The 22,061-nt window shown below is 37.8% G+C and overlaps 1 protein-coding gene across 16 annotated transcripts in view; it reads left to right on the top strand.

Moving 5' to 3' along the window:
• Nucleotides 1-22,061, top strand: part of PLAGL1 (PLAG1 like zinc finger 1) — a 98,096-nt gene that overhangs the window by 33,235 nt on the left and 42,800 nt on the right. For 12 of the 16 annotated variants that reach the window (XM_055432925.2, XM_088840808.1, XM_088840806.1 and 9 more), the window contains exons 1-3: nucleotides 7,692-8,033; nucleotides 12,357-12,426; nucleotides 20,050-20,094. The gene's annotated coding sequence lies outside the window, so the exon portion shown is untranslated. Of the gene's footprint in view, nucleotides 1-7,253; nucleotides 7,376-7,691; nucleotides 8,034-12,356; nucleotides 12,427-20,049; nucleotides 20,095-22,061 lie in introns of those variants that run through there. The other 4 variants (XM_055432921.2, XM_055432924.2, XM_088840803.1 and 1 more) reach the window with 3 other exon arrangements.

Raw genomic sequence — 22,061 nt, 5'->3', positions numbered from 1 at the left:
AGGAGGTCTGGAAAAGAGATAAGATAGACAGATAGAGCCATCATCCCCATTTTCTTTTACTTTAAAATTAGTGGCTAGTCCTCATAGTTTGTGAAAAGTCTCTACCACCTTCCCTATTTCTTGTGTCATCTTCTTATTGCTGTTGAATTTTGTGATGAAATTTTAATTATAGTGAAGAGAAAAACAGAATAACTATCAATATTTGGTATTTGTATACTGCTTTTATTTCTTTGCTCTAAAGGCCAGCCTTTGGTCAATCACTGTCAGCTTACTTTTTTTTTTCATGTTACATGAAACAGGAATGAAAATTGATGCCACTGATTCTACTTTAAATCACTTCTGACCAGGTCTGGTTGCTTATCAATAGAAGGTGAAAGTTTGGGGTTGTATCTTCATTTGATGTTGTATTTTCATTTCATTTTAAGTAGGAAAATTCAGTGAATTTTCCTACTTAAAACTTTAAAATTAATATCCACATTTTGTATAACTTGAATTATATAAGTACATTTTTCTATAGAAATAGAAAGCGCATAGCTGCTTAAATCAGTGGGGCATCCTTACTAACTTCTTTGAGAGCCACAAGTGGCCATATTCTTCCATCTCGTGTATCCTCTTGGTCTTTGTTATGTAACTAAGAACCATGATTATTTTGTTACTCTGTCCAACATGTATGTAACAGAAAATCTTTGTCACATAATATAAAAAAAATTGACATTTATCAGACGTTGCCTTGTGAGCTTACTATGCTCATCAATTCCCAGTCAGTTGAAGAAAGAAATGGACATTAGTCAGTGTTGCTTTGGGAAATATAAAAAGATGTTCTCATGGAGGCCTATTTGAGGAAGTGATACCTGGTTGGAGAAGTCATTGCAAATATCGACAAGAGTAGGGAAGGGGGAAGAAATCCCATGAGCCAGGAATTACAGTCTCTCAAAAAAGAGAAGTGACTTGAAGGTTGAGAGGGAGTAGCATATGGCCAGTGAGAGGTTGTCTGGCCAGAAGCCATGGGCCTCAGAAGAACTATGTTTATATGGATTTGAGGGTTATATTTCGTTTAGAGAAAATTAAATCTAGCAGCACCTATTGAATATTTGTTAAGTTGAATTTACTAGAAGATAAAGTTATGATTTAAATGTTAAACATAATGCAAACTGTGTAATGAAAGAACACTGGATTAGAAGTCAGAGGATTTGAGTTTCATCTCTGTTGTCTAAATCCTCCAGGTGAGAAAATGAATTGATGAAGTACAAGGCAGTACTAATGAAAAAGTCAACAAAAGCAGAAGGTGATTTCTAATTCAAACTGCTATGGATGAAGAGAAAAACAGTTTCCTATAAGTTCTTTTCTCCCCATTCCATTCAAGGAAGAATAGGAACATTTCTTTTAAACTTTGCTGAGTTCAGTGTACATCTATAACAAAATCCAGCTATTTTAAGTGTATCATTTGGGGAGGTATGATATATATATATATATATTATATATATATATATTCAGGTAATAGTCTCACTGATCAAGATATAGAACATTTTTATCCTACAGAGCTCCTTCATATTCCTCCTCCATCCACTCTGGGAAACCATTGGTCTGCTTTTTGTCACTCTTTTAGACTTTCTACCTAAAATTTCATATAAATGGAATCACATAGTATGTATATCTTTTATATATGTAGCTTCTTTTACGCAGCATAATGTTTTTTAGATTTACCTATGAGGTAATCATCTGTTTGCTCATTTTCCTACTGACATTGAGGTTGTTTTCAGTTCCAGGCTAACATGAATATTTGTGTATAAGTCTTTGTGTAGACATATTATTAATTCTCTTGGATAAATACCTAGGAATAGGATTGCAGGGTCATGTAGTAAATGCATGTTTAACGTTAAATGAAACTCAAACAGTTTTCCAGAGTGGTTGTACCATTTTATATTCCCACAAACAATGTCTGAGAATTCTAGTTTTCTCCCTTATTGGCAGCACTTGATATTGTTAGTCTTCTAAGCTTTTGCCATTCCAGTTGGTATGTATGATATTTTACTATGGTTTTAATTTGCATTAGTCATGGAAGAAATGATGTTGAGTGTCATTTATGTGCTTACTGGCCATTTGTATATCTTCTTTGGTGAAGTGTGTTTTTAAATCTGGAGCTAGTGATAAAAACCCACCTGCCAATTCAGGGGACATAAGAAAGACAGTTTCGATCCCTGGGTTGGGAAGATCCCCTGGAGGGGAGGGCATGGCAATGCACTCCAGTATTCTTGCCCAGAGAATCCCATAAACAGAGAAGCCCTCATAGGGTTGCAAAGAGTTGGACATGACTAAAGCGACTTTGCATGCATGCCCAGTTTTGTTACATTGTTTATCTTTGTATTGTATGAGTTCTTCAAATACTCTAAGTTGTGTATGATGTTAAGTGTAAGTTTTTTCCTCCATAGAGATAACCAGTTCCCATACCATTTCTCTTTTTCCAGTGGAATTATGTTGAATCTCTGTCCAAAATCGATAGATCATATACATATAGGTCTGTTTCTGGACTCAGTGTATGGTTCCATTTATCCTTATGCCATCCAGACTTAACTATTGTAGCTTTTTAGTAGGCTTTGAGAGTCCCTTGTACTGCAAGGAGATCCAACTAGTCCATTCTAAAGGAGATCAATCCTGGGTGTTCATTGGAAGGACTGATGCTAAAGCTGAAACTGCAATACTTTGGCCACCTCATGCGACGAGTTGACTCACTGGAAAAGACTCTGATGCTGGGAAAGGTTGGGGGCGGGAGGAGAAGAGGATGACAGAGAATGAGATGGCCGGATGGCATCACCGACTCTGTGGACATGAGTTTGAGTGTACTCCGGGAGTTGGTGCTGGACAGGGAGGCCTGGCATGCTGTGATTCATGGGGTCGCGGAGAGTCGGACACGACTGAGTGACTGGACTGAACTGAACTGAAGGAGAAGGCAATGACACCCCACTCCAGTACTCTTGCCTGGAAAATCCCATGGACGGAGGAGCCTGGCGGGCTGCAGTCCATGGGGTCGCTAAGAGTCAGACACAACTGAGCGACTTCACTTTTACTTTTCACTTTTCATGCATTGGAGAAGAAAATGGCAACCCACTCCAGTGTTCTTGCCTGGAGAATCCCAGGGACGGGGGAGCCTGGTGGGCTTCCGTCTATGGGGTTGCACAGAGTTGGAAACGACTGAAGCGATTTAGCAGCAGCAGCAGCAGTAGGCCTTAAAATCAGGTAGTGTAAGTCTTCCAACTTTGTTCCGCTTTTTCATTTTCACTCTTGTAGGTTCATTCCCATGTAAAGTTTAAAGTCAGCTTGTCAATTTCCACAACAAAGGTACTGTGATTTTGCATATTTATAAGAGGGTTGAAAGATGAATTCTCAAAATATATATCTATATCCTAATCCTGGAAGCTGTGAATGTTACCTTATTTGGGGGGAAAATAGGAGGGTGTCTTTGCAGATGTAATAATTTAAAGATCTTGAGATGAAGAGAGATCATCCTGGCTTATTCATGTGCATCCTACATCCAATGATAAGTATTCTGATAAGATAGACACACACGGGATAAAACACAGGACGCTCACAGAGGAAAAGGCAATGTGAAGATAGATGCGCAGACTGGAGTGATGTGGCCAGAAGCCAAGGAAGCCAGAGAATGCCAGCAGCTGCCGAAAGCGGGAAGAGGCGAGGGACGGATTCACATCTAGAGCCACTAGAGGGAGTGAAGCCTCGCTGACACCTTGCTTTCGGACTTCTGGCCTCCAGCACTGTGAGAGAATACATTTCACATTTTAGCCACAAATTTGTGATAGTTTATTGTAGCACCCATAGGAAACAAATACGTGTATTATCAGGTTGAGGAAGTTCCCTTCTTTTTCTGAGCTTGTTTTTTTTGCCCCCCACGAATGGGTTTTGGATTTTTTCAAATCACGTGCATCAATTGAAAATATTTTTTCCTGCTATTTTGTTACTGTGGTCATGATCTATATAGACTCTCTGCTCTCATGATATTAATTGTAGTATGATCAAAGCTGTTACTCCAGTAACACCTATTTGTGAAGGTGTTGAGTATTGACAAGTTGTTTTAAACTGTAAATATGTTAGCATGGACCTTCTAGCTTTATGTTTGCTAAAGACATTTTAGGAAGTCATTGAAGAATCAGAATAAAACTGTATCTCAAAATACTTAAGAGACAAATGGTGATTGTAAGATTTGTCCTGAGTATTTCTCTATAAAAGGGACCATACTGGTGACCCACTGGTTCGGTTTGGCCTTGAGATAAATTTAGTTAGCTTCCATAGTGCTTCCAAAATTAAGGAATTTGATATTGAAGTACTATATATCATGGCTGAAAATGGCTTACATTTGGCAATGCTGGCCTGAGCTGGTATAAGCTTTGTATAAGCATCTACCCCTTATACAAAAATGTTCTTTTTACTTTAACATAGTCTTGCTCTTTTTTGTTTTACACTTCATATCGATTTGAGTTTACAGCCTTTGCTCTGGAACTTTTGTTGGGGCACACTGTAATGCCAAGGCATATGCCATTCAGGGAAAACCTAGAGAAAAGGAGGTTATCACAGTTGCCAGCTCACAATAGTCATGTTCAAAAAGAACTTTGTGGAAATAACTAAAAGAAAAAAAAGGATTTTTCATATATTTCATTACTAACAAGAGAGACAAGCTGATCAACTGACTTAGGGATAAAGAAGGGACAAAGAAGCACTAAAATAAATAAATAAAAACCCTAGACCACACAAAGAAAAGAAAGCAAAAAAAACCAAAACAAAATCCCTCACCTATAGCAACCAAAGAAAGAAGTACAACCTTATGATGTAAATGTGAAAAGTGATGGCAAAGGAAAGATACCAAATACTCTGTGATAGATGTGTGGTGTATATCCTTCCACTCTCCTGCAAGACATACTGAGGAAAAAGATGATCAAAGTCAGAATTTTCACAGACATCCTCCAACTGGGAAAGTGGCATCCTTGTGACATCAGGGAAACTTTACAGACCACTGTTGGATCTTGCCCAAAGCAAGAAAGTTTGCCACCCTCTGGAGTACTGTGCTGAATTGGGCAAATGAATTGATGCTTATAGACATGGAATTATAGACATTGAGTGGCTTGAAAATGGGCTGGTGAAGACTTAAAGGAGCCTCAGAAGTGATGGCTGACTTTCCCACAGAGGGCTCTGTATTCACCTTCAATCTGAGTTCTGCAGTCCCCTATCTTCCTGAAACCCTCAGGTCCCAGAAATGATGGATAGAAATAACATTCAGCCCTAAAACCGAAGCTCTGGATAGGGAAGACAAACACATCTCAGGTGAAGAGGAAAGTGCACCGGGAATTCACTCTGTTAGTGCAAACACAAGGTCTGTTGTTAACTTTTAAGGATAAGCAAGATAAAAGATATGACATAGCTGTTATGTAAACATGTTATAAGTGGGGAGCAAGGGAAACAGTGCAGGAGATGAAGAAGCAAGACTGGAAGAAAACACACCAAGTAACAGAAATTTATATTCCTTATATATGTTTGTCTCACCAGAGAAAGAGTATGATTTCACGAAGTAGCTCAAGGATAAGACAAGAATGTGATGAAAAAGGAAATTGCATAGCTAAGAAAATCAATTTTTCAAAAGAACATGATTTTAAGATCCAATAAGCTAGAAAAACCAAAGACCAGAATTGTTCAGAGAATCAGAATGAATGCAAATCAAAAGATGGATATAGAAAATAACAATCAAATATAAGACTAACGGGTGACTCTGAAGTAGAAAAGCCAACTAATAAAAGATAAATGTATTCAGATATATAATATGAATGGGATACTACACTAAGAAGAATGAAATCCATAAGTTGAAAGATCATACTATATACTGGGGGAAAATTGATACAGAAAAATTGACACTAAGATATAGCCCAATTAAGGATATACAGCTGCTTTAATGATAAAGAATTCTTTTCTTTATCCAAGCAGAAAAATCAAATCACTTCCCAGGGAAAATCACACAGGATTCAGCTCTCTCCACAGAAATCTATAATGTCAAAAATCAGTGAAGTATCTTCTCTTCAACTACCCTCTGTTTTTTTCAGTCTTTTAACTTTATTGAGGCTTTCAATGGTTAAGTCTCTTGGTAAATGTCTCATTGCACTTGAGAATATCTGAATTATTTTCAAATATCTTTTAATATTGATTTCTAACATGATTCCACAGTGATAAGAGAACAGACTACTCTGTATGATTTCAATATCTTTAAACTGTGAGATTTTTGTACCTTGTTTTCTGTTCCTGGATATGTTCGAGTGTCTTCTGGTTTATAGTCTATGGGAATAGAATTTATATCTTGCTGCTGTGTGAAAATTATATAAATCTTAATTATGTTGAATTGGTTCATAGTGCTTTTCGGGTCCACTATATCCTCCTACTTTTTTTATCTATTCGTTCTATTAATTTTTGAGAGTTTGATATTAAAACTCCAACTAAAAATCTTAATTTATCTACTTAAAAATGATTATAATATATTGTGGAACTATATGTAACTGTGTACCTGCATTTTCCAAGTCTCCTATGAATGTGTTATCATACTTTCCTAATTAAAAAAATCAGTGAAGCAATTAACTTCTTTTTCTGTTAGGTTTTGAAGAGAGGTGTGAATCCAAAATATTTACCCGCTCTGAGTTTTTGGTTTGTTTGTTTGTTTAATGTGTAAAGATAAACAGATAAAACATTACTCTATAAGTGCGCCTTAAGAAAACAGCTTGAAAAAAGAGAGCAGTCCCTCAAGAAGTAAAATAATTCAGGAACGGATGTGTTAGGATGAACACGGAATTCATTTAAATATAGAATTAAGAGTGAACATCTGGGAGAAGATGGTCGAGCACTTGTAAATGTGCTGAGTGCTCAAAGCTGAAATACGAGCGATGGAAATCCGGAGACTGCGGAGAAGATGGATAGACGTGGACGATGTTGTTAACATATTTCAGAACTACGAGAGAGCCTGAAATACGTAGTGAACTGCCTCTCTAAGTCGTTTTACTTAATGCTTATAGGCCTCTTTGAGCAATGTGTATCTTGCAGGGAAGAAAGCAACCACTGGAGGTTTGCTTGTTTCTCTAATCCAAAGACCATTTTAAAATGACTTCAAGCACCCCCAGTATGATTCCATAACTGTAAAATAATTTTCTTCTAATCTTTTCTGTGCCTTAGTGTCTCCAGCTGTGAGACCGGGAGGAGGAGTATTTCTCTGCCGGGAGGGGGGTCGTGAGGACTCCGTGTGTTTACCTGTGAAGTGCTTAGCACACTGCCTGACTCAGGACGAGTGGGCACAGTTAGGCTGCCATGATTCCACGCGGCACGGAGAGGGGAGGTAAGTTTGGCCTATGGCAGTATTCTCCTAGCATCTGTCGTGTTTCTCATTTCTGATTTGGCTCCGGGCGGTTCATCCCGGTGGTAACTTGAGTGAACCATCCCCGCTACGGTGTGGGGCTCCAGGCTGGTTCGGGTCTACCTGCGCCAGCTCTGCACCTGGGCGACCTTGGCTTAGCCCCACACAGATGACTGCATCGGCCAGGCGTCTGGGCGCCGGTCCTCCTCCTCCGCCCAGGCCGCCGACCCCCCGGCTCCCCGGCGGGGCCTCCTCCTGCCACGTGACGCCCCCGCCGGGGGCCCCAGCGCCCTCCTCGCGGCCGCGCCGTTCCGGCTCCCGGGCTCCGCCTGTGCGCGGCCTCCTCGGCGCAGCCATCCCGCGGCCGCCGAGGGCGGCAAAAGCCCACGGCATCTGCCATTTGTCATTCAGCCCGTCGGCACCGCCCCAAGCCTTGATTTAAGCCCCTGTGGGGCGGATTCTGGCCTCACTCTCCTGGAGAGCGGACGGACGGACGGACGGACGGGGCGGCTCTCCCTGCAGCCGCTCGGACCGTGGGGCCTTGGCGCACGGGGCGCTTCCCCGGGTCGCCGTCATGGCCGCGGAGGCGGCACGCCCGAGCTGCCGCGCCTGAGTTCCGGGGGGCTCCGGACCCCGCAGGGTAGGTGGTGGGGAGGCTCGCAGCCGCGCTTGGGGCGAGTTGCGAGGGGAGCCGAGGGGCCGCGGCCGGCCTGGGGCGGCGGGGCGGCAGCATTCCGCGGAGCGGGCACTGCGCCGGGCTCCATGCCGCGCTCCAGAGGGTGTGCCGGTGCCGCCGCGCCGCGGGCGTGAGGGGGTCCGGGCTCCTCGGGACCCGGCGAGAAACTCTGACAAATTGTCTCCGGGCAAGCCAGCTCCGCTCCGAGAACGCATTCTTTCCCCTCCCCCGGCTGTTCTTCATGCCACTTTTTGAAGCGCTCGCGTGCAGTTGATTTGCAGTAAATAGACCCGGGTTTTGAAACCTGGCACTCTAACCTTGCTAAAAGGCCGGGCTGGGGTGGGGTTGGTGGCGGGGGCAGGGGGAGAAAGTCTGTTCAAAGTAATAAGGTGACTAAACATGAAACGTTTGCGTTTACATCCATGATGGAAAATGTGATTCGTGCTTTTAGACCTATGGATCCTATCAGGTAGTCACCGAAGACGATTCTAAAATGCGGGCTCTTGAAAATTTCCTAGATTAGGATAACTGATAATGCAACTTTGGTTATTTACGCTCAGCATCAAACTTTCAGGGCAGTGCCGGGGATTTTTACTTCTTAATAAATATACTCCTGTGATTTTGATTCCTTTTTTTTTCTTCTTCTTCTTTAACAAATGTGTTACTTTTATGTTTTAGGAAACCAATAAAAATTAAAAATAGAAACACTCAGCTTAGGTCCTCCTTCCAGGAATCCTTCTCCAACCCCTCCCTCCCCAGGCAGGATCGGAGGCCCCTCCTGTGAGCTTTCGGGGCCTCACTGAGGTCCTGGTCCCTTATGTCGTCCCCCTACCCCCCTCCCGTGTATTAACCCATCAGTCTCGCTCGGAGCCCGGTGGCTACTTAGCACATGGTAAGTGATTAATACTGTTTAACAACCAAAGGAAAAGATAAAACGAGCTGATGTTTCACAGTTTTAGCCCTGAAATTATAGAGTGGTAAATTAGATAAGAACGTTTACTTAAAGTTAAGGATCTAGAAAAGTTGACATCCGATGTCCGGGCTACACGTCCCAGCAGTTCCACTCCTAGGTGTTTATCCCGTAGCCGTGACGTTTTTCCAAGATCGAAACCCATTTAGTGGCTCATGAAAACAATTAAGTGGCGAGTGATCAGAATTTGTAACACGCGAACTAACAGAGAAGAGAAAAATCATCAGAATTTCACAGGGTATTTGCTTCATGAAACTTTTTTTTTTGTTTCTTCTCTCAGTTTTATACACACAGAGATGTGTGTCATGATGTAAAACGTCATTCCTTAGGATGAGTCATGGTCGAAAAAGTTTGAAAGCCACTGCCCTAGATAAATTTTCATACATATATACAAGCAGACGTGTACAAGAAGGTTGGCTATGGTGTTGTTTGTAAAACTCAGAAGCTGGAAGCAACCTCCCTGTCCATCTGAAGGAGGAAGATAAATTATACTCCAGTCATAAAATGGAGCCCACCCAGTACAGTGGTGAATGAGGTAGTTTTGTGTCTTAACACAAATGCGTCTTAATAAGGTTGAGAAAAAAAAAAAGTTGCAGAAGAAGACTGTATGATATCATCTATGTGAAATTCAGAACCTGGTGAAATAAAGGTGTGGTTTAGGGGTGCATATGTAGACATTAAAAGCTATAGAAAAATTGTAAAGCAATAACACCATAAAAATCAAGTTAGTGGTCATCTCTTAGGGGTGAATATGAAAAAACACACTATGAGGTTTTGGCCAGGGGCAGGTTTTAAGACGCTGAAAATGCTGTATCTCCTGACCTCGGCAGTAGTTACATGGGTGTTTACTTTGTAACTCTTTGTTAAATGCTACATATAATGTCTGTATGTTAAATTTTCCTGAAAGTATATTAAAACATGGGCTTCACAAAATGAAGAAACCTGAAGCTTCCCAACTTTCCCTTAAAGAAGTCCTGACCAAAGAGAGGTACTTAGGGAATTTAAACAATATTAATAATATTTTATTTCATAAACTCTGTGGATACATCAGTGTTCATTAAATTCTGTATACGTTTTATATCTTTAATAATTTGTTAATATTTAGAAGAAAATAAAAATCATTCACAGATAGTACTGTGAACATTTTAGTGTGCTTGCTTTCTAGAAAGCAACTTTTATGTATTTTTACAAAATTGAAGCTATAATTTATATAGTAATGTAAGCTAAAATCAAATTCTTTAACCAAAAAAAAATTGAATACTGAAAAGTATATGAAAATGTAACATCTTCTACAAGGAGTTTAAAATGCTAACATGCTGTTTGTTATATTTACTTCAACAATTTCAGTTCCTCAGTCACTCTAGGCCACATTTCGAGTGTTCAGTAACTACATGTGACTAGTGGCTCTTATATTTTATTATGCTGTATTACTTTATATTATGCTGTATTATATAACAGAACATTTCCATCACTGCAGAAATTTCTGTTGGAAAACAATTCAAGATACGGGCCCTTCAGTTGAATAAACTGCAGGCAATTTCTTCTTTGTGCTTTTGTGTCTTAAGATGTTCTTTATTATTAAGGAAATATATGTTGAAAATTTTTTCTAAAAGTTTTAAGTTTCCATTTTTCACATTTCTTTAATTTATCTGATAAATATACATAAACATAAATGAACATATTTATTTGTTTGCTTTTTTCCATGCTCAGTACCAATGGTTTGCAGTGCCATCTCTCTCATATACATATTTCCAGAAATACTTGGGCTCATTCCTGGATTCTCTGGTCATTTATTTGTCTCTTCCTGCAAAGGCTACAGATTTTTTTCCTTACTTTTGTCTTATGTATAGTATATTTTTCAGTTCTAAGAATTAAAAACGTTTTTCATTATGATTTTTTTTTCTTTTTCCTATGAGATTTTTAGAAGTATTTTCAATTTTCAAATGTGGAAAGTTTTATGAGTTATACTTTTGTTATTGATTTTGTTAAAGCTTGCACTGTAGTCAGCAAATTAGGGTTCTGTGCTACCACTTCTTTGAAATTTAAGAATTGCTTTGTGGCCTCATGGTTAGTTTTTCAACTGCTCCTTGAATGATTGAGAAGAATATATATTCACAGACTTTTGGGGCAAGGTAGGTATATAAATAAATGAACACACACACACACATATATATATGTCTTAGATCAGGCATAAAAATTGTAATGTTCAAATCTTTTTTAACCTTGCTAATTTTTGGTTTGTTTAATTACTGAGTCTGGTATAATAAAAATGTCGCAATAAAATAATGAATTTTCTCAGTTTCTTTTTGTGATTCTGTCAACTTTGCCTTATAAAAGTTGAAGGTACATACAAATTACATACATACAAGAAGAGTGCATACTGCATTCTTTTCTCCGTGTATTGGATCTTTTGTCATTCTATAATGGTGTTCTATGCCTCCTCACCCAAATGCCTGTTACCTTAAGATCCATTTTGTTTTATAATATCCTAGTCACACCTCTCTCTTAGTTAGCATTTGCTTAGAATATCTCTTTCACAGGTAAAACCTGATAGTTTTCTCTAATCCACTCCGACAGTCTGTCCTTTAACTGGATCCTCAGTCCAATTGAATTTAATATAGTAACTGATGCACGTAAGATGAAAGTTAGCTTTATCTTTTATGGTTGTTTTTGTCATATCTTTTTTTTTTCCTCTTCTTTGCTACCTTTTGGATTTTTTCTTATTCCATTTTCTTCCCTCTCCACTAGTATGAAAATCGCATATTTTATTTATTTTAGTGGCGTCATTCAAAATTTTAGTGTACCAACTTAATCTGAAGTTTATCAATTTTATTCCTTTTACAAATAATTCAAGAAGCATAAGTTTTCTTGATAACCATTTAATCTCCCAGCTTAAATGTTGTCTTCCAGAGTTTAGCTCCATCTTGATTTTTTTCTCCTATAAATTTGACACACTGTTTTTTCTTTTTTTTCATGATTTGTCATTCCTTCTTTCACCTCGGATCTTTCTCTTCTATTAATGTAATTTGCCTCCAATAAAAATAAGATTAAAAAATAAATAAAATATATTTTAGAAGCTTGTTTATTAAGGGACAGTTGATGGCAAACTTGATCTGAAAATGGCTTTATTTTGCATTCATTTTTGAATGATAGTTTCGTTAGACATATATTTCCCGGCCAGCAGTATCTGTCTCAGCCCTTTGAAGGTGACATTCCAGTGACTTCTACTTTCAGTGTTACAGTTAGTTCAAATAACTGTTATTTGTTGGTAATTTGTTTGTTTTGCCTGATTTTAAGATCTCTTTTGTTCTCTACAGCTTTGTGACAGAACGTGTCTCGGTGTGGACATTTCATTGATCCTGGATTTATTGTGTTCCTGTCTCTAAGGTTTGTTTTTCATCACTTTTTGAAAGTTTTACCTTTTATGTCTTTCAGTATTGCTTTTCCTCCATTTTTTCCCATTCTTTCCTTTAAGAACTCTGATTAGACTTCTATTAGACTTTGTCATTCTGTCATCCATCTCTTTTAATATAGCTTTTATATATTATACTTTTTTGTTCATGTTGAATTCTAGGTAATTTCTTCAGATCTGTATTCTGAACTTTGTCTAATTTTTTTTCTTCTTCAAATTGAGCTGTAATTTACAAACAATGAAGACATAAGAATAAAGTGTATGGCTTGCATGTAAAAGTTGCAAGGGGTAACAAACTATGAGCCAGCTCCAACCCATAATATATTTTCATGTATGAGATTCTGTTGAACACAGCCATGTCCATTGAGCACAGTTGGGTAGTTAGAGACCGTATGACCCACAAAGCCTAACCGATGTTTTATATGACCCTTTGCAGAGAAAGTTTGGTGATGCCTCTTCTATAATATTGCACATACTACAATTTATTTACCTTTTTTCTTGTTGATAAGCATAGGCGTTGTTTTCAGATTTCAACCATTATAAATAAAATTGCTATAGATGTTCTTGAAACTGCCATTGGTGAATATATATACTCTTATCCCTTGGATATGTACCAGGGAGCTGAACTGATGGTCTTTGGGTAAGTTGGTTGCATTTCCATGAATAATAATAATGTTGAACATCCTTGTATATCTTTTTTTGCCATTCCAATTTCTTTTATGAAGTGTCTGTGTAAGTCTTTTGCCCACTTATTTTAATTAGGTTATCTTTTGTTAGTGATTTTTAACTCCTTATGTGTTTTGAATAGGAAACCTTTATCAGGTACATGTTTGCATTTATTTTCTACCTCTCTTATTCCCTTAATAGTGCCTTTGGATGAGCAGATCTGCTTTTTTGAAGTCCAGTCTATCAGTGTTTTTTTGGGGGTGGGAGGGTAGAAGATTACTGCTTTTTTGTACCCTGTCCACAGAATTTTCTTCCACCTTCATTGTTGCCCTCCATCAAGATCCTGAAGACATTTGCTTATTGTTTCCTGTAGAAGCTTTATACTTCTAATCCTTACTTTTGGCTCTTGCTAAATTTACTTTTCAGTTCTGGTAGTTTGTAGATCCTTTTTATCCCCCCTTATTTCTTGGCTTTGCCACACAGCATGCAGAATCTTAATGCCCCAACCAGGGATAGAATCCATGCCCCCTGCAGTGAAAGCTCAGAGTCTTAACACTGGACCTCGAGGGAAGTCCTAGTTTGTAGATTGTTACAAATTTTCTAAATATACCATCATGTCATCTGTTTAAAAAAAATAAAAGTTTAAATTTTTCTTTCTCATCTCTGTTCCTTTTATTATTTTCTTGCCTTATTGCACTGGCTAGAAACATTGGAAAAGACTTTAACAGAAGTGTTAGAAATGGACATCCTTGCCTTTTCCTAATCCTAGAGGAAAATATCTCTCTTTTAAGGATGATGTTTACTGGACGTTCTCTTGTAGATACTCTTTACCAAAGTAAGAATTTTTTTTATTTCTAGTTTACTGAAATTTGTTTTCACAAATGTATATTAAAATTTTAAAACCCTTTTTATTATGAAATAATTTTAGATTTACAGTAAAGTTGCAAAAATAGTATAGAGTGTTCCTGTATATGCATCACCTAGCTTCCTCTAATGTTAACAGATTACATAGCCATGATGCATTTACCAAAATTAAGCATTTGATGTTGGCACAATACTATTCACCATAGACGTTATTCATATTTCTCCAGTTTTTCCACCAGTCTGTTCCAGGATATAATCCATATACCACATTACATTTAGTTGCCATGTCTCCCTAATCTACTCTAATCCATGATAGGTTTTGAGTCTTTTCTTGTTTTTTATTACCTTGCCATTTTTGAAGAGTACTGGTCAAGTATTTTATACAGGGTTCATCAGTTTGGGTTTGTCTGATGTTTTCTCACAGTTAGACTGAGGTTATAGACTTCAAAGGAAGCATACCAAAGAAATATTGTATCCTTATTGCATCATATCTGAGGGCACATGATATCCATATCAACAGGTTAACCTTGATCACATAGTTTAAGTAGCATCTCCAGGCTTCTCCACTGTAACATTTCTGTTTTTCATTTTTTATACTCTTTCTGTTAAAAGCAATTTAACATTCAAGGGAAGGAGAGGGAAGAGTGTCAAATGATTTGTGAGTGTATATTAAAAGTACCATAATAATTAATAAATGCATTGAGGGATTTGTTTTAAGATTGTGTAAATGCCTTGTTTCTCTTTAAAAGTTTTGTCCACTGTTTTAGTATTTAACTGACCTTGCCTGTAGCAGTTGTTATTGTGGTATTCTAGGGGTGATTTTCCATTTCTTTTATTCTTTCTATTTTTATTGAAATTCTGACTCAGGAGCCAGACTGCCTGAGTTCAGTTCCTGGTTCTTCCCTTTCTTTGCTGTACAGTTTAATATTGAACAATTATTTACCCTCCCTCCATATTGAGAGTTTCCTTCCCTATCGTGTGTAATAACTACTGGGGTCATTCCCTTGGGATTTTCTTTCAGTCCATCCCAGGACTTCAGGAAAAAACAGGTTCTTGACTTCTTAACCTCAGTGTGGTCATTTATTTAGTTCCAAGTTGCTTTTCTAGCCTTCTAGTCTTGCTCCTCAGAATTAGACCAGTGACACAACGGATATTAACTGCTTATTAAAATCTGAAGTCACTGCACTGTATATGAGGCTATGCCTTATCTTTGTGCAATTTCCTCATCCTTGAGTGAATTTTCCGAAAAATTTCAGGCTCTGTTCAGAGAATACTCACTCCACAATCCTACTAGCTAGATAGGAACCCTGTAATTTGTAATCCATAGCCCTTGTTAAACTCTTCTCTTTCATCATTAATCTTTATATCTCAACGTCACTTCTAGTTGGTCAGGTTCTTAGAGATAGGGTTCTTGTACCTGCCGTGATACTTACATACAAAGAGCTATTGCTAAATAGCTACCACTGTTAAATACCTACTATAATTGTGCTACAGCTTTGGAAAGTAAGTATTATTGTCTCAGTTTTAAATTGTGAAGAAACTCAGTATCAAAGAGATTAAGAAACTTGCCTGACAAAGATATAGTTAGTAAGTGGCAAAACTGGTTTGTCTGATTCAAAAGTTATTGCTATTTCTTCTATGTCATCCCACCTTGGTACTAAAAATAAATAGTTAAGTAAAATTATTAAACAGATGTATTTTTTTAATAAAACACAACATTGAAATTGCTTCACTTACGTTCACAGTATGCTACTTTTTCTGCTGAGGTATGAAATACATGGGTAGGGGAAGCATATAAATTGTGTCGATCTTAAATACACAGCTTGATGATTTTTTAAAAAATATCACCTGTATGTATAATCACTGCATGAAGACAGACAATATTACATCCATCCAGCAAGAGAAAATTCTCTCACCTCCTAGCCAGTTCCACCCTTGGAAGTAACACTCTTTTGATTTCCATCACTGTAGATTAGTTTTGTCTGTTTTTGAACTTTAGGGGTTACCAAGTAGTATGTACTTCTTCATAAGTGACTCCTTCTTTCCATGTAATAGAGCAACTGAGAAACTCTGAGGTCTAACCATCATGAAAGGCAGTCAGCTTGGGGTGCAGAATCTGGGTGATGAGGTCAAATGTTAGCTCTACTGCTTAATGAACTGTGATATTGGAAAAGTTTTTATCCTTTCTGAGCCAACATTCTCTTACTTGTATAAAAGGGATAAAACCACCTATTCTCAGGTTGTTGTGACCAATATAATATACACTAAGTGGTCTACACAGAACATATTCTCAGGTTAAGCAAAAACTTTTTCTCAGTTAAAATGATGAAATGCAATGGGGTATTTCAAGGAATAAATCAGAGGTTTAATACAGGGAAGGTGACATGAGGAAGGAAAGAGGTGGGAGTCCCTGGACGATAAAAGACCTCAGTCTAATATCCTGTAAAGGGTGCTTTGGGACAGCCCTGGGCTCTTGCTTCTCCAGGGGAAGGTAAGTATCTTTACTATCTCAACTTAATAATCTCTCTTGAGCTTCAGTGTCCTGATTTTTTAAATGAGGATAATAAGAATTGGCTTTGGTGACCTTGATAAGGATCCTTTGATAGAGTGGTGGAGATAAGAGCCAAGGGAATGGGTTGGAAATTGAGTGAGAGGTGAGGAAATGGGGATTATCGGTTTTCAATTCTTTTCCGTTAAGTTGATCTGAGAAAGTTAGTGGATCAGAAGCTAGAAGGCAATATGAGGTCAGTGAAAATTTTGTTTATTAAGTACCAGAGCATGATTGTGTGTTGGGGAAAAGCACCTCTAGTAGAAAGGGAGAGGATAATCATGGAGAGAAAGCTTTGGATGGAGAGCTGGGATTGGTCTTTGTGCTAGGAAGGGTAATTTGTAGATTTAGCATTGGGAAGATAAGATGCTCTATCCAGTAATTTTTCCTTTGCTCTCTCAGTGAGGCATGATGTAGGGATGTTAGCAGAGAGAGATATATCTCCAAGTGTGGGAAATGAGATTTTGTTCGGAAGGTAGTAGCGAAAGTAGGAAATAATAAGACCTGGGGAATGTTCTGGAGTTGTGGAGGCTATGGAACTCAGCTGAGTCTGAACTGACAGAATTAGAGTGACCCCACTTCTCCTGCAGTAGCCTTTCCTCTGTGTTGTTTTGCTTCCTTTTTAAAATTTCCTGAGCACTCTCCAGTTACACTGAGCTGCCTACTGTGGCTGTCCAAGGGAAGTTAAGGTATCCTTAATTATTTGGTTAGCTCCCTGATTACCAAGTTGTGTAGGGTTCGAGTAGTCTACCCAGCTTTCACCCCTAGCTCTTGTTTTTGGTGTGAGATTTTGTAGAGAGTGAGGTCTTTCAGAAATGACTAAATTGTCTTCAAGTCTATAAAAGGTCATTACAATGGACCAAATGTTTATATCCACTCAAAATTTATATGTTGAATTTCTAACACCCAATGTGGGGATATTTGAATATGGGGCTTTGGGAGGTATTTAGATCATGAGGGGTTGAACCTTCGTGAGTGGAATTAGTGCCCTTATGAGAAGAGGCCAGAAAACTTGCCAGTTTTTTTTTTTTTTCTGCCATGTGAGAATACAAGAAGTCGTCAGTCTGCAGCCTTGAATAGGATTCTTACCTGAAAAGGATACTGGCATTCTTCTCAAAGTCACATGGAACATTTATCAAGACAGACCACATTTGGGGCCATAAAACACATCTTAACTAAGTTAAAAGAATAGAAATCATATGATGTCTGCTCTACAACCATAATGAAATTACAATAGAAATAATAGACAACTGGAAAATCCTCAAAATATATGGAGATTAAATAACATACATATAAATAACACATAGGTCAAAGGAAAAAAATCTCAAGGGGCATTTTAAAATATTTTAAACTAATGAAAATACAACTTATCAAAAGGTGTTGGTTGCAGAGAAAGCAGTGCTTAGAAGGAAATGGATATGTTAGGAAAGAAGAACCATTAATCTGTGTTCCCACCTTAAAAAACTAGACAAAGAAGAGCAAACTAAATCTAAAGTAAGCAGAAGAAAAGGATGAGAATTAAAGCAGAAAAATCAATGAAATTGAGAATAGGATGTCAACAGAAAAAAATCAATGACATCAAAATTGGTTTTGTTTGAGAGATCAGTAAAATTGATGTCTCTAATGAGACTAAGAAGAGGGAGAATACAGATTACTAATATCAGAAATGAAGGGACATCATTCAGATCCCTTGGACATTAAAAGGATAATAAAGGAATACAATGAACTACTCAGTGCCCACAGATTTGATAGCCTAGATGCAATGGACCGATTCTTTAAAGAAAACGATCTGCCAAAACACAGAAGAAGAAATAGATAATTGAAGATGATTTTTCAAATAAATAATTACCTTCCAAAACAGAAAGCACCAGGCCCAGTTGGTTTTACTGGTGAATTCTTCCAAACATTTAAGGAAGAAATTATGCCAATTCTCTATAATTACTTTCAAAAGATAGAAGCAGAGGGAATACTTTTAAACTCATTCTGTGAGGCTAGCATTACTCGACTACCAAAACCGATAAACAATTATAGCAACGTTGTAGGATACAAATTCATTATACAAAAGCCAGTTGCTTTTCTGTATACTAGCAATAGGCAAATAGAATTTGAAATTAAAAACACCTTTGCATCATTTTTACCGTGAACCTAAAACTGCTCTAAAAAAAAGATTCTTTAAATATTGAAATTGTGGACTCTTTGAGTGCAGACCCTACTTTAGCTTACCTTTTACCTTTTGATGTTTGAAATGAGTAGTGTATGTTAAGGTAACAAGGAAAAAACATCTCTCCAGAGAATTTGTTCCTTAAACTGAAACTTATTCTTTAATGCAGAAGGACAGAATTATTTATTTATGATTTGACATATAACTACATAGTAGACTCAAAACATAATGGGTGAAATGATTATTCACAAATGAATGTTATTTTAGTGTTAGGGACAGAGGGAGGTTGTGGGAAAAAAAATAGGTGTGCTTATGAAAGGATGACCTGAGAGAAACTTGTGTTGATGAACTGTTCAGTGTCTTGGCTGTAGAGGGGCTCAGTGAGGTCACAGGTGATAAAATTGTATAGAACTAAATACACTACAAATAGGTAAAATTAAACTGGGGAAATCTTGAGAGACCAGTATATTGTATAATACACACACACACACACACACACACTGATTGTGACATAGTACTGGGGAAATCTTGAGAGACCAGTATATTGTATAATACACACACACACACACACACACACATTGTGACATAGTACTGGGGAAATCTTGAGAGACCAGTATATTGTATAATACACACACACACACACACACATTGTGACATAGTACTGGGGAAATCTTGACAGACCAGTATATTGTATAATACACACACACACACACACACATTGTGACATAGTACTGGGGAAATCTTGACAGACCAGTATATTGTATAATACACACACACACACACACACACTGTGACATAGTACTGGGGAAATCTTGAGAGACCAGTATATTGTATAATACACACACACACACACAGTGACATAGTACTGGGGAAATCTTGAGAGACCAGTATATTGTATAATACACACACACACACACACACACTGTGACATAGTACTGGGGAAATCTTGAGAGACCAGTATATTGTATAATACACACACACACACACACATACACACACACACACACACACACTGTGACATAGTACTGGGGAAATCTTGAGAGACCAGTATATTGTATAATACAGACACACACACACTGATTGTGACATAGCACTTTAGCTTTGTGAAATGTTACACACACACACACACTGATTGTGACATAGTACTTTAGTTTTGTGAAATGTTACACACACACACACACTGATTGTGACATAGTACTTTAGTTTTGTGAAATGTTACCACTGGAGAAATTGAATAAAGGACACTGAAGATGTCTCTTAAAACTTCATGTGGAATTTGCAGTTATCTCAGTAAAGGGACAGTTTAAAATGTGCACACAACTACTATGTAGAACTAATAATTTTTATTTTTGTTTTTAGGTTTTTCCCTGCCTAATTGAGGGAACATAGTCATCATCGACTTTTGTAAGTTGGTATTTTAATTTTTTCTGTCCTTCACCTCCAACCTTTTATATTTTCTAATTACATGAAAATATTTTTCTAGAGAACCTTTAAAGCAAAACTTTTTTTTATTGGTTCTTATTTTAAGGACGGTTTCACTTTTTCTGATACAGTTAGGTGATAATTGTTTTGAGAAAGTTTGAATTACACACCTTGGGCTAGGGCCATCTGTTTCTTTGGAGTGACTTCCTGTCAGGGTTATGATTAGCAGGAGCAAAGTGCCATCCGTGGACCTGAGGTTGTACATACATCCATCCTGTTGGGCATCACAGTCTTCACATCGTTGTGGCAGATGGTAAGCGGGGCACAGCACTCCAGGAGAAAGCCACTAATGTGAATGCTTTGACTAATGAGGTATAACAAATTCTATTTCATTTATCTGTGAAAATCTGTCAAATAGAAGAAATTAATGGAGAATTGCAGATTGGGAGAATTTAGCTTTATTCTCATTTTATCATTTGGAGTAGCTATGTTTCTGTTCGACAACTTTTTCTTTGTAGCATATGGAAGAAAAACAGGAAGATCTCCTGTTCCATGGTAGTTTTATTTTTTAATTCAGTGAAATCTAAGCATTTGAAATAGATTCGCATAAATGTTTTTAACCTGGGAAATGAAGTATTCCCTCTATCACTGAAAACATTTACAGTATTGAATGGCTAATCCTCTCTACTTCAGCCAAACTCTCCATTAGTTTTCCTCATCTCAGAATATGGCAACTGCACTTCTCCAGTTGCTCGCGTAGTCTGTGTGACACTATCCTCATGTCTTTTAGTCATCCCCTGCATCAGGAAATACTGTCAGGTCTACCTAAAATATATCCAGAAGACGACTGCTGCTTTCCACATCTTTCACAAACAGCCATACTGGCTCAAGCCTTCATCTTTTTATTAAAATAGCCTCCTCACTGGCTTCCCTGCTTTTATGCTTTCCCCCTATAATCCATTCTTCAAATGACAGCCAGATAAATTATTTAAAACTCCTAAGTCTGATCGTATTACTTTTCTGCTCCAGTGACTCCAGTGCCTCTCTTCACAGAGGCTTACCAACTTTTACATGATATGGGCCCCCATTACCTCTGCTCTAACCCAATGTATCACTGCTTGTCCTCACTCCCTGCTTCAGCCACACCAAGATTCTTGTTCCTTCATGGGGGTTTTGCAGGCACTGTTCCCACAAATAGCCACATGACTTGCTTATCTCCAAATCTTCACAAAACTGTTATCGCCTCATTGAGGCCTTCTCTGACTAGCTTATTTCAAATTACCCCTGTTTCTCCCTGCCTTATACCCCTGGTACTTCCCCTCCCTACAGTACTTTATTTTTCTTAACCACTTTGTTGTGTATATTTTACTTGTCGATCTCCCTTTCACTGGAAGATGAACTCCATGAGGGTGGGCATTTTTGTGTGTTCTGTTTATAAAGATGTGAAAGTGGGGTGGGAAAATGGATTGTGTAGTAGTTACTGACTTTGTCCAATACAACCTTCTCTTGTTGCCTCCTGACCACAAAGATAGGTGAGTAAAAAAAAAGGTAATGAAAATGTCAATCATCTGTATATTTCTAAGGATTATTGGGAGAAAAACTAGGTATGAAATCTGATCCGAGAATATGTTTCACTTTCTTTTCAGTGCTTATTTGATTAGAAATTCTTTGGTAAAAATGAATAGATCTTGAAAATTTTAGTAAATGTCTACTAATGTCATGTTGTTGCTGAGGATTTAGTGTTCTATCAGAATTTAGTTCCTTAAGTGCTTTTTTTAAGAGCTGTAAATTAGAGAGCAGACAGCATGGTGGATGGCACAAGTTTTCCAACCAGGCAAGCCTGGCTCGAATTCTGGCTGTGATTCCAATGAGTACTCTATAAGCAACCTAATGAAGCTTTTCTTAGTCACAGTTTGTCTTTTGTAAAATTGCAGTAATAATAACTGTGA

The sequence above is a fragment of the Moschus berezovskii genome, chromosome 10, assembly GCF_049115385.1.
Source record: "Moschus berezovskii isolate FMDL1 chromosome 10, NW_MosBer_1.0, whole genome shotgun sequence".
Lineage (NCBI taxonomy): Eukaryota > Metazoa > Chordata > Mammalia > Artiodactyla > Moschidae > Moschus > Moschus berezovskii.
This window is presented reverse-complemented; position numbering and strand designations above follow the sequence as displayed.